Genomic DNA, 14,266 nt, shown 5'->3' with positions numbered 1-14,266 from the left:
GAAAAAATGTGACCATATCACTGGGCGAAGTAATGATTTAATGTCTACCTCTGCATAGTTTTCTTCAGGACATATATAAAATGTTTTTTTTTTCTTTAATAGAAAATCTTCTTGTATTATTTGTCTTTAAGATCATCAACAGGTAGACATCACTTTGCCATGATGTGAGTATTTATTGGAATGTAAGTTATGCCTGTTATAGTCTCAAACCTCAAAACTTTGGTAGAAATTGACACATGTAAAGTTTATAAGTTTCTGAAAGGAATACTCTGGCTTTACAATATCTCTTTAGCTCCTGATTCAATCTACTCTGCATTCCTGCCCTCTGCTACCTAGACCTGCCCTCTTGAATGGAGGTAACATGCTTAGGCCATGTTCACAGATCCCTCACCTTTCAGTTGTTACGTATATGATGGCATTAAAATTGTCCTGATTATGGATATTTTAGTCATTTTTTTATCAAAATGCTCTGATTTTGTAACTAATAAAGGTTACTTGAAGAATGCATGTAAATGCACATGGAATAGAGCCAATTAAAAACCATTATGCCAAATCTAACCCTCAAAATTGAATTAAATTGAACTAACACGAAATACTGATGCCACCGTGACAACTAGTGTCTTCATAACTACATGACCTGAATACTCTTTGTCCTCTTATTCTGCAGACAAAGTATGTACCTTGCTTTACATTTTCATCAAACTCTAACTCAGGAAATTGAGTTTTGATCTTTGTAGTATTACTATGCAGGTAGAGAAGATGCACATGCTTTGGAAAACTATGTATTACCTACATGTCAAAAATAATAAAACTTAAATGGGAAAAGCCTCGACCAAGGGACGCAATAAGCAAATGATTTGAGGCTGGACTGCTAAGCAGCTGGATCTTACCTCTGAAGTTGTTGAGCATGTCTAGGACTCCAGTTATGCGCCATGAAGTAAGCTCTGGGTACACTGGCTGGGGCTTTTGCATCTGCGCCAAATCAGCCCTGCAAAAAAATGGCCTCAGCTATATGTCCAGGCCCAGAGCTAATCATACCATCATACAAAGATATCATATTTTCATATAACATGTTTCCTCAGAATTCTGGAAACATGAATTCTGAGGAATTCATGTTTTGGTTAACTGCATGCACATTTTATTCCACACTCCAAGGGCCAGAAGAGGTTGCTTTTTCTGATTTTTTTTTTTTTTGCATAAAAACCCAATTTCCCCACATATGTTGTTTTCAGACATTACACAACTTCTAAAGTCATTAAAAGACATTGCGTCCCTCTCCGCATCATACCCCCTGAGGGTATGCAAAAATCTTGGAAACATTTCAGAGAGCAAAAAACTCAAACAAAAATCTTTGGGACCTGAGCCTGTAGCTGTCACTAATGCTAGTCACTGTCTAACATAGAATATTCACTGAGACAAAAAGCTTTCATCTTTTGTGCAAAACAAAAGAGAATAATTCCAGCCTGAACACCCTGCTGCTGAGGGTCCCGAGGCAACCATTTTCCTGAGGTCTTTCCTAGAACTGGGTGTATTGTGATGGAGTAGGTCCAGGTCATTGACACTTTTAGGAACAAAACCTTCCTCCTCAGGACACCCAGAGGGAATCTCTCTCCTCCCTCAGTCTTTTTTTTTTTTTTTTTTTTTTTTTTAATCTCCTACCCCTCCAGAGTAGAAGACACCTCTATGATTCCTCAAAGTAATTTTGTATTAAGATCTGTGGGGTAGGGCTGGACAGGATGGATGGACTGGGAAGAACAAACTTCAGAATGGCAAACTGTTTTTACATATATTTGAATTCATACAAATTTTAAGATGAAAACTTTCCAGACCAAAGAGAAGACCTCAGGCTCTCTTTTCAAACAAAAATGGAAATAGCCACTGAGAATGATATTAGTACCTCAAAATGTATACACCCCGTTCATTCACAAGAGAATGAACTTCTCAGAAAAAGCATTTTTTTAGTGTAAACTCACCTTGCTGATACATTTCCCACATCCTGCAAAAAATAAAAGACAATGTTAATTATGAGAGATTTTTCCTTCTGCATCTTTTCTCATACTCTTTTTTCTTTCTGTTTTAGTGTTTTAAAAATGTGTATCTCTCTTCATTCCCCTCTAAGTAATCATTCAAGGCTACGTTAATAACAGAACCTCAACTAAATAATGGAAAGCATCATCAGTGGGCATGAAGAAGAAAGGAGCTGAGCAAGAGATGGTAGAGTAAAGCAAAGATATCTAGGTTTCCAGTGTCATTAATTTCCTAATCTTATTTCCAAGGAAAGGTCTGACCACTCATGACAACTGGTAAAAAACAGAGCAGAACCATATGAGAAACAGAGTACACGGACATTGATGAGCAACTTTCACAAACCTCGCCCAGGCAAGGGGAAACCCCTCAATGGCTTTAGCAAATCACTGTTGTATGGGACATCAGAGAGTGAGGAGGAACTAGGGCATATAAATGGAGTATTACTAACCTTCCCCTAGCCTCAAGTTCTAATGATTTTAGATGATCTCTCTGTGTGGATAGTACTCTAAATTATGTTGAAGAGAATTTTGTTATATGTGATCTCCTAAAATGGCAAAAATTTCCCAAAGATTACCAAAGTATCCAGTAATAAGTGACTGGACAGATGTACTATAATGGTGGGAGTCAGACAGCATGTGTCACTTAGCTTAGAGCAGTGACATATGCAGGTGACATTTGCATGTCCTGGCAGCAATGTCCAGCAAGGACTTCCTGTCTCTGAGGATGGACCCTCCCTCCTCACCTGGAGCAGCTCCACGACAGGCATATGGCACGTCTCCCACAGCTCTCTGTACATGTCTTTCATCCTTTCTAAATGTTGGGTCATTCTCACTTGACTGTCTTGTAGTTGTTGGAAAAGCTCTTTTGCTTCTCTTTCCAGTGCCTGCAGATGCAGTTGCTCCTCCTCATCGAGAAGTAGATGCATCTTTTGATATTGAATAGTGGTTATCACCTTCCTTATTGACACATAGTCCTGCAGAGATGTTTGGTTAAAAGAATTACATGTTCTCACTCTCAATAGAAAAGTTCAAATAATTATATGGTGGGTGTAATCAAGCAATTTGTAAACTTTCTGCCTCACTCTTGCAAAGAGTCTTGAATATTTGGTGTTTTCTTCTGTCCATCTTTTTCAATATTCCTATTCTCTCTCCCTTTTTAAATTAAAACCTATATAAAGACTCCTGGTTTCTGTCACTGTGATCTTTTTTTACAGTTCTTACTGAGTCAATTATTTCCTCTATTAATCTCTCTTTTAGGATTTTTCCATGTCTGATTCGCTAAATGTTAAAGAACAATTAGCCATACATCATATTATACGGTTTTTTTTTACTTTTACTATATTTTTACTCTATATACTATTCTATTTCTTTCCTCTTCCTCACACCCAATCTTAGTGAAATGTTGCCTCATCTCCAGTGTCTGAAAAAGTTTATATTAACCTTCAAATTTGAACTAGAATACATATCATGCCATTTATCCAATATACTAGAATTAATTTGGCTAGCTTGTGTGGGCTTCTGTATTTGCGATTCCTATTGTATCAGTTGAAATCACTACATTTTCTTGGGATGAAATCACTATCTTTTAACTGGTAATTTGAATTTAGCTAAAAAGTATAAGCCAACATTGTCTTTATTTGCGTAAAAATAAAGGAAATATTTTCATTCTTACCACTAACGAACGAAATTTTCTAGTTTCCTGATTTAGATGGTTTTGTGTCTCTTGATTGATTCTCCACAAATAGTCCATTTCTTTTATAAGTTTCTCCTGCAAAAGAAGCAAGAAGCTTAGCAAAAATGGAGACAGTATACTAGATTTCATCCCCTTATCAATCAAATAAAAAGGCTGTAATTGAAAGAAACATAAATTCAAGTTAGAGTGGAGTGGTCAGATTTTACCATGTTAAACAGATTTGGTTCTAATAATTTGGATGTGAAAAGTCATAGAAATATAATAGAGAGTTTTAAGGGACCCTTCAGATAATATCATCAATTTTCTGAGAAACTGGCTTTTATATAACATGACTTTGAAAAGTGTTCTTGGTGCTGGTCACCTGTTCCACAGCTCCATTCTACACATTTGAACAATGTTTCTAAGGAAACCTCCTTTAGTGAAGTCTCAACACAGCTATGATTAGAGTGCTAAATTAGTCAGCAACATTGAAAGGACACGTTTATGTGTTATGATTGACATGGAATAATCACCACCTCCACCATCTGCATTCTCATCACCATCGTTGCATTGGCCCTCACCATTCTTATTTGGGACTCTATACATATCAAACTGCCTTAGAGGCATCACATACCCTGCATTCCTCAGCAGCCCATCCTATTGGACTGTGGCTGTGAGCCATGTGCTCTGGTGACTCAGAGCAGGGCCCACAGAGCAATCTCTTGTCAACCTCACAGAAGAGCTCCTTAGTCTCTTCATGGAGCACACAGATACTGTGTGAGTTGTTGATGTTCTGAGGTCTGGTCTGTCTGGCTAGGGAAGCCAGCTTTTTGAGTACAACATTGGTGTTGAAGTCGGGCTTCACTGAGATTTCTCTGCACTCAGGGCAGCGCATTGGTGCTCTGCCTTCTTCCCAGCAGAAGTAGAGGCAGGGCCTGCAAAAGCTGTGCCCACAGTCAGTGGTGACCGGGTCTATGAAGTAGTTCATGCAAATGGAGCAAATGAGCTCATTCTGGAAGGCTTGCAGGCTGTATGAATCCATATCTCTGAAAATTAAAAAAAAAAGTGAGAATTTCTTTCTCTTATTTTTATTTGCCCCGATGAAAAGGAAAAAAAAAAAGCCAGTGGACAATTTTCCTTGTCTACTTGAGTCTGTCCAATATGTCTAATAAGTTAGCTCCAGTATAAACTGAGACATAGTAAATGCAAACATGCTGGATTTATAAAGTTTTCCCTCAATAGCCATAGAAAATTGGGGTCCAGGAATCCCTGAGATACCAAGATCCTTAGATGTTCCAGGCTCTTATTAGTAAATGGTGTGGGATTTGCATGTAACCTAAACCTATCCTCCTGAATACTTTATGTCTAGATTACTTTGAATGCCTAATACAATGTAAATGCTGTATAAATACTTGTAATGCCATACTGTTTAGGAACAGCAAGAAGATTGTTAAAAATATGTACATGTTTGGCAGGGTGCGGTTACTCATGCCTGTAATCCCAGCACTTCGGAAGGCCGAGGTGTGAAGATCATGAGGTCAGGAGACCAAGACCATCCTGGCTAACATGGTGATACCCTGTTTCTACTAAAAATGCAAAAATTTAGCCGGGCGTGGCGGCACGTGCCTGTAGTCCCAGGTATTCAGGAGGCTGAGGCAGGAGAATTGCCTGAACCCAGGAGGTAGAGGTTGTAGTGAGTGGAGATGATGCCACTACACTCCAGCATAGGTAATAGAGTGAGACTCTGTCTCCCAGAAAAAAAAAAAAAAAAAAAAAAAAAAAAAAAAAAAAAGGGATATGTTGTTCAGTACAGCTGCTTTTTTCTTCCTGTAAATATTTTTTTCTGAGATTAGTTGAATCCACGGGTATGAAACTTATGGATATGAACAACCACTACGATTCAAATGAGAAAATGAGATGAGAGCCCTCATGGTATTTTGTTAAACAAGCCATGCTCTCAATCATTCCCAGTTACTTAGCAAGCTTAAAGCCTGGGTAGACGGTAAAAGCTGAGATGGTTTCTCAGTCACTTATATAAGCTGATTCTTATTTCTTAATCTCATTCTTAAGAACATTCTTAATCTCGTTCTGTCTCTGTCATTCTCTCTCAACGATTCCATGATGATAATATATGAAAGACACTTAGTATCTCTGCTATTATTCTGTACTCCCTGCCTGCAAACTCACCTATGAAGTTTGCTCACACAATTATAAATGAAGTAGGTTTTATCTAAGATTGATTAATCAGAGTGGACTATCAGCTCCTAAAATTATCAATCATTAAATTTGTCCTTTTAACTTTAATATCAAAACTTTTCCTTTCACTACATTAATCGTAAATCATATCTATTGTTTTTAATTTAGAAAATTTTTTCCCATATTCAATTCAGATGATTAGAGAGAACACTTTCACATTCTGAAATAGTGAATATTTAAGCTGTAATAATTTACAAGAATTAATCAACAATTAATTATCTTCTAAAATAACAATAAAAGTGAAGATATGTATTAGGTTTTCCACTCTACACTAGAAAATCCAGAAATGCAGTTAATGGAAGCATGGCCACCAATTCACCATTCCTTTTAGTGACTTGGGAGTTGCAGCCTCTTGGGAGCCCTTGTCAGAGGGTTACATCTATTTTTTTTACTTCTTTCTTTCTTTCCCTTTTATTTATTTATTTATTTATTTATTTATTTATTTATTTATTGTTGTTGTTGAGATGCAGTCTCACTCTGTCACCCGGGTGGAATGCAGTGGCGTGATCTCAGCTTACTGCAACATCCGCCTCCCAGGTTCAAGCAATTCTCCTGCCACAGCCTCCCGAGTAGCTGATACTACAGGCACCCGCCACCATGCTATGACAATTTTTTTGTATTTTAAGTAAAAACGTGGTTTCGCCATGTTTGTCAGGCTGGTTTCTAACTCTAGACCTCAAGCGATCTGCCTGCCTTGGCCTCTCAAAGTGCTAGGCTGCAAACATGAGCCATCGTGCCTGGCCAATTAAAACTATTTTCAACAGCTTTCAAATCTAGTCTACAAACTGCAAATTTTGAAGACACAGCAAATAAGACCTTTGCAATAAGAAGTTACAAAGTAATTCAACATTTTTAACATTGACTTTGGTGTACATTATAACCATTACTACATGCCAACATTCTAGGGAACATTTTAGGTATTTTATGGGTTCTATCATTGCATGAAACTATCGAAATATACCTTTTCACACTTAAAAAAAAATCTAACAATACAGAAAATAGTCACATAAGAAGAATCAAATAGCAAGGCACACAAACCAGATGTTACAAATTGAAGATACTTTACATTGATTTTCTGTAAAATCATGAAGACAGTTACTTGTTTGCTTAGAAAAGACCCAAGCATGCTGCCGGGTAAATTTAAAGTATTTTTAAGAGAAAAAGTGAGCATGATGAGTTTACTGCAGATTTTATACTCACAAGGCTATTATGAATGGTCTCAGTCTAGAAGCTCTGTAGATATCGAGATTAGAAGTAACTCCTGGTGCTCCAAAGCCCAGCAGTCACAAATGCAGTGGGTCCTCACTGAAGGAGAGAGAAGTCTCTGGACAAGCATCTTTTTAAAGGGTATGGGCCCAGGAAAGACCACACCCACTTCCTGAGATTGATTAGATTGCACAGAAAGGGGTAAATTGACTGATTAGGTTTATGAAGTATTAAAAACCACACTTGGGGGCCCAAAGCTCAACAGACAAGTTTGGAATGAGAGGCAAGAAAGTTGACTTAACACAGGTTATTCAAAGAAATATTTTAACTATAACAATTATTTCATTAAATATTGTCACATGCTAATTGCTTTTTTTTGTTTTTTGTTTTCTTTTGAGATGGTATCTCAATCTGTAGCCCAGGCTGGAGTGGAATGGCTCGGTCTCAGCTCACTGCAACCTCTGCCTCTTGAGTTCAAGTGATTCTCCTGCCTCAGCCTCCCAAGTAGCTGGGATTACAGGCACCCACCACTAAACCCAGCTAATTTTTGTACTTTTAGTAGAGACGGGGTTTCACCATGTTGCTCAGGCTGATCTTGAACTCCTGACCTCAGGTGATCTGCCCACCTCTGCCTCCCAAAGTGCTGGGATGACAAGCGTGAGCCACTGCACCGGGCCACATGCTAACTTTAAAATTTTGTTTCTCACTGTTTTAAAATTATAATTCCTTAAGTGCCTAGCCGTTATTTATCTGAATATGTTCAAAGATAAAACATTAACTGGGATTACCAGCACATCTGTACTGTGTAACTCTCTTGTTTAAAAATGTACAGCAAGGAACTCAATTGTGTTTCACATAATTGTATATATAATGGTTGATGAAATTAGTTGTAGCAGCCTGTTTTTCTTATTTTTACTATTTTATGACTATTTCTGTGTTATATGAAAATAAAATCTGTTTTTTATTAATTCACCTTTTTCAATAATTTTAAAACTGATAATTTACACATATATGTACATAACTATCTATATCAATGTTATGTATTCATATTTTTAAAATTATGTAGTAATTATTTACACAATAATAATAATTATTATTACTTTTTTTTTGAGATGTTGTCTCCCTCTGTCACCTAGGCTGGAGTGCAATGGCATGATCTTGGCTCACTGCAACCTCTGTCTCCCAGGTTCAAATGATTCTCCTGCCTCAGACTCCCGAGTAGCTGGGATTACAGGTGTCTGCCACCATGACTGGCTAATTTGGGTATTTTTAGTCAAGATAAGGTTTCACCAAGTTGGCCAGGCTGGCCTCAAACTCCTGACATCAGGTGATCCGCCCATCTCAGCCTCCCAAAGTGCTGATATTACAGGCATGCGCCTTGGCACCTGGCTGCTATTTACACAATAATGATGTGCATAATTACCTTTAACAGTGCATGAAAGTTATTTTTAACACAGTTGCCATGCTAATAGATTTTGTTGTCATTTACCATGATTTAATAAATTCATAAATTATCTAATGTTTGGGGATTTAGGTCATTTCTATAAACTAAAAATTACAAACCTTGCTAGAAGTTGAAAAAGTAAAAATCTATATGAAAATCACCATTTATCTATTAATGGACATTTAAAAAATTATAAAATTTATAAAAACCAACATATCCTAGGAAAAGATGAAGTGGCTGTCTTTTTCATCAGTCCATGGCATTGCAAATTAGTATGTTTTCTGAAGTGTCATTTGATCAGCATTATGCTTCAAAAAATACATCCAATAAAGTTAAGAAAAGGTAATCATAGATACTTACGTACAGACTTTTCCAGAAATGTTGTTCTTTGAAAACTGCTTCAAACACTTCTTAAAATGTTGCATATTATCTAGCTAAGTGTAGAGAAGAAAGACTTTCTAGCATTCTCACTTCTCAGTAAAAATTCAATTCTATATTTTGTAGACTGCCCTGTATTAGACAGAAATAAACAATAAGCAACTTATGAGATGCAAATAAAAGAATACAAAATAATTGCAAATTTTAGTGCTAGTAACTGAAAAAGTTATTATCTATTTTACTACAACTGTGTTACCATGCAGGATAGGTAAGAGAGAAAAAGCAGTATTTCCTTGCCTAATTAAAAAATACCCTGTCATTCAAGTGAAAATATCAGACATTTATTGATTACCAACTCTGTGATAAAAACTGTTCTGAGTGCTTTACATGTTCTAACTTACTTAATTCCTACAACAACCCCATGAGATAAATAATATGTTATACTGATTTAAAGATTAAGAAATGTGAGAACAGGAAACTTCAATAATTTGCCCAAAGACATATTCTAATGAAGTAGGAGAGCTAGGGTTTGAAACCAGACAGTCTCTGAAAACAGCTTTCCTTTCAGTGACATGACATACGTTGCCAAAGTATGTTCCTAAGCCACCAAATTACATACAATATTTTTGGGGGATGCTTCTTGCATGCTGGCAGAATTGATTAAAAGTTCACAAATCTTTCAAGCATTGTGCAGGTTTTAGTCCTTTGTTTTGAATACTAATATGCACACTGTCCTACATCTACCATATTGTCCAACTCTCTATCAATGACATGACAAAAAGCCTGTGAGCATGCTCAGCTAAACCCCATAACAAAGGCATTGTGGAAATCCTAGTGTGCAGTGCAACTCTTCTTTTCAAAGCACAGAATGTCTCAGAGGGTCTCTTATGTGCACTATTCTGATCACTCACAAAATGAGTGTCTACTGTGAACTCTCCTTACTGGTAAGGATTCGAGCCAAAATAGTAACAAACCTGCACATTCTGCATATGTATCCTGAAAATTAAAGTAAATTTTTAAAAAGTGTAAATAAAAAACAAGACTAAGTCCTTAAGGAGCTCATGGTCTAGTAGTTGATGGAAAGGAAGGGACAGTCATCCTAAAAGTCTTCCTAAAAGAAACAATACCTAAGCTAAAAGCCAAAGGATGAGCGTAGTCTTATCTTTTCTGATAGTAAAGTCTATGTGAGAGCAGTGGTCATGAGAAAAGATTTCGGGACGTGGCATGGTGGCTCATGCCTGTAATCCCAGCACTTTGGGAGGCCTAGGTGGTTTCACCAGTCAAGCTGAGAAGTTTAAGGTCAGCCTAGGCAACATTGGAAACTCCATCTCCACAAAAAATAGAAAAATTAGACAGGCATGATGGTGCACGCCTGTAATCTCAGCTACTTGGGAATCTTAGTCTGGACGATTGCCTGAGCCCAGCAGGCAGAATTTGCATTGAGCCGGGCTTGTGCCACTGACTCTCGCCTGGGGGACAGAGTGAGATCCTGTCTCATACACACGAGAGAATATTAGTTCTGTCCTCTTGCTGGTGATATCCTCCAATTGCATCTAGGCCAGAATGCTTGCTGAAATGCAAATGTGCCTATATTCCTACCTGCTTAACCTCATTATGGGATTTTGATAAACTACAAGAAAGTAGTTACACTCCTCTCGATGTCTTCCAAAATGTACTTAATGTATTTGGTGCTCAGTGTACAAATTGTTCTTCCCACAAATGCCTTGGATTCTATTAAGGGTGAGTTCTTTGTATTTCTTTAACTTGCCACAATCATCCATACTTCTATTATTTTGTATAACATGATTACCTTGTCAGTGGAAATATAAATAAGTGAAAGTAGTTTGAATCGCTGTGGCATTGCCCAGTAGAATTGATGATCCACAAATTATATAACCCAGACATTCCACCTATCAGAAGATACTGTCAGGAATGAGAATCTATTGAGTGTTTGCATTAGGAGACATGTTCACAAAAATCAATATACAAAAATCATTCCAAATGTACAACAGTAGAAAATGAATAAATACATTTTGTGATGCACCGTTTATCCAACTTTGGGTTATCCACTACAAACTCACTCTTGCTTGTTTACATAAATAGATCTGGATCCTTCAAATACTTTTCCTTTGCCATGTGTTATGATGTCAGTCTTTGTGAGTAGAAAGCTTTGGAGAGAAATAACAAAAAAGTGCTTCCAATCTGCTTTGGAAATGACACCTCCAGTGTCTGGCCTGGAGGACATACAGGGATACACCAATGCCCAGATTGTGTAGTTCAGGCTGCTGCTGTAGCACCCACTTCCTGAAGTTCACTGGGGCCCATGAGAACTCAGCAGCCACGAGCTTCTCCTGATACTGCCCTTTTCCATATTTGCAGTGGAGCCCGTCTGGCATGACATTTCTTCATAAACAGCTTCACCAGTGGCCCAGAAGGCAAGTCTCTGGGGAGCTCTGAAGTGTGGATTTAAAGCAAGTTTTTCAAGAGCAACAATACAGCAACTTCTAAACATTCAGTGAGGCCAAGGGGTGAGAGGACTCTCCATTGACTACTCCAGCTTCACCCTGGAAACAACGGCAATTCCTTATATGTGTCATCACGTATTATTTAGACTTCTCCTTACATTCTACTAGACAATATTTCCTTGCTCAGCTGCTGTTATAATTAATCATTCTATACATTAACTTTCCCTATTCACATTATTATATGTTTTCTCTTTCGTGACGGACCATGAATCTTACTTTCATTTGAATAAATGCTATCCATCTATCTATCTACTTACCTATCTATCTATCTGAACACTTAAAGACCAGTGAAAAAAAATCAAGTACCATAAAACTATACATGGTATGATTTTATTTTAAAAATTTCAAAACTACCTAAAGTCAAACCATGAAACATGTAAATAATATAGCCTTGTGTGATAAAATTATAAAGAATACCACAGGAAATAAAGGTAAACAGAAAATTCAAGAAAGTGAAAAAACACAACTGTCATTAGTGCATGGGGAACCCAAAGATATTGGAAATGTTATTTTCTTAATATGGTTAGTAAGTTCACAGATATTCATTTCATTATTATTTTTCTCTATACTTCTATGTTCCATGATAGTCTTTTATATAAATAAAATATTTTCAATTAAAAAATAATGATATCCTATGCTATAGAAAGATTACATTTACTAAAAGTGTAATTTAACCAGTGTCCCAACTAGTGTGCTGAGATCGTGATCCTCTCAGCCTTGGGGGCCCCAGGCAGGGCGTGAGAACTCTGGCTTGGAGTAGTTGTGCATATTCTGCACTGTGCTGTATGACAAACTGATGTTTTCCCATGTATGAAGAGACATGAACACGTTAGACTTGATTCCCCGATAATGCCAGATGAGAGTTTTATGATATTTGTCTATTCCCCTTGGATTTAATACTGAGTTTGATTCTTCCACTTCAGAATAACCTTGTATGATTATAAATTTTAATTTTTAAATTTTTTAATCCATTACAAGACAATAAAAGAAAACACATATGCAAACATATATATGGACACTCACATAACTGTATATAATATCCAGCTTTATGTCTAATATGCTAATTTAAAAATTCATCAGTAGAACCTATCATGGTTCTTTCTGAGTGATATACCACACAAATTCTATATAGGTTCTCTAAAGAATCCCCATAGGCTACTTGTTTCAAAGACTCTGAAACTGCCTGCACTGTGAAGGCTGCAACAGAAATTTTTCTCTTCACTTCTCCCCTAGCCTTGCAAGGGTCCACTTTGCTTTTCATTTCAAACAGAGCATTAGAAATTCCTGGAAATGACTCCCCTGAATACTTGCTGTGGCTGCTTGGAGCATAGGTGACATGCCTGTTGATAAAACAACATGCTGTTTACTAGTTTCCCAAATTATATAGAGGAGAAACGCAAGAGCACTCTACAATTCTAACATTGACTATTTCTAATTTAACAATTTGAATCAGCCACTTGTCAACAGAACTTCCACATTCAATCATCTCTAAAGACTCCTGTGGCCGCGTGCAGTGGCTCAAGCCTGCATGCCCAGCAATTTGGGAGGCCGAGGTGGGCGGATCGTGAGGTCAAGAGTTCAGGACTAGCCTGGACAGCATGGTGAAACCGCGTCTCTACTAAAAATACAAAATAATTAGCCAGGCACAGTGGCACGTGCCTGTAATCCCAGCTACTCAGGAGGCTGAGGCAGGAGAATTGCTTGAACCTGGCAGGCGAAGGTTGCAGTGAGCCGAGATGGTGCCACTGCACTCGAGCCTGGGCTCCAGAGCGAGACTCTGTCTCAAAAACAAAACAAAACAAAACAAACAAAAACAACCAACAAAACAAACAAAAATGTAAAGTGGTAAGTGGTTCTATGCTACCATAGTAGCAACGATATAGTAACCACAGCAATCACGCTCGGTATTAAAGTGATTACTGACGATTTTTCTAATTCTTTAAAATAAGCTACATATAGTTGATATTAGTATTTCACAGAGGAGGAAACTGAGGTCTGAGAAATCAAGTGACTAAATGATTTGTCCCAAGGCACATTACAAGTAAGTGCTGAATTTTTATTATATTACAATAAATTATAGCACAACTGTGATCATCAAAGTCTTGTGATTAGCCAAACTTCTATTGTGTTTTTTGTCCTTTTTAAAAACATCACAGTACTATGTTAGAATATTTAACATAAAACATGAAGAATCATCAAAAGCAATTTTGTATTGTTTCACATGACCACGGCAGAAGAATGTTTATAGAATGGGCTAAGACGGTTCACACAACAGACCTAGAAAGGAAGGACAAATGAAAGTAAAGAGAGAAGGCCAGGAGCTGTGGCTCATGCCTGTAATCTCATAAATTTGGGAGGCTGGGCTGGGAGGATTGCTTGAGGCCTGGAATTGTAGACCATCCTGGGCAACATAGGGATACTCTGTCTTGACAAATCTAAGAACAAATATTAGTTGGGCATTGTGGCACGTGACTGTAGTCCTAGTGATTTTGGAGGTTGAGGTGGAAAGACTGATCAAGCTCAGGAGTTTGGGGCTGCAGTGAGCTGAGATTGCACCACTGAACTCCAGTTTGGGGGACAGTGTGAGACCCTGTTTCTTAAGAACAACAACAACATAAGTGGGGGCGATGGGTAAGTTAAAAAATATGTTGCCATTGGACAACCAATCAAACTGTTTCAAACATGCTCTTACTCCCGATCCTGACCCTTTGATAATCCCTGGACAGAAAGATGGATCCATTTCTGGCTGCCCAATGAC

The sequence above is a fragment of the Macaca fascicularis genome, chromosome 14 (assembly GCF_037993035.2).
Source record: "Macaca fascicularis isolate 582-1 chromosome 14, T2T-MFA8v1.1".
Classification (NCBI taxonomy): Eukaryota; Metazoa; Chordata; class Mammalia; order Primates; family Cercopithecidae; genus Macaca; species Macaca fascicularis.
The sequence above is the reverse complement of the archived record's forward strand: the minus strand, read 5'-3'. Positions refer to the sequence as shown.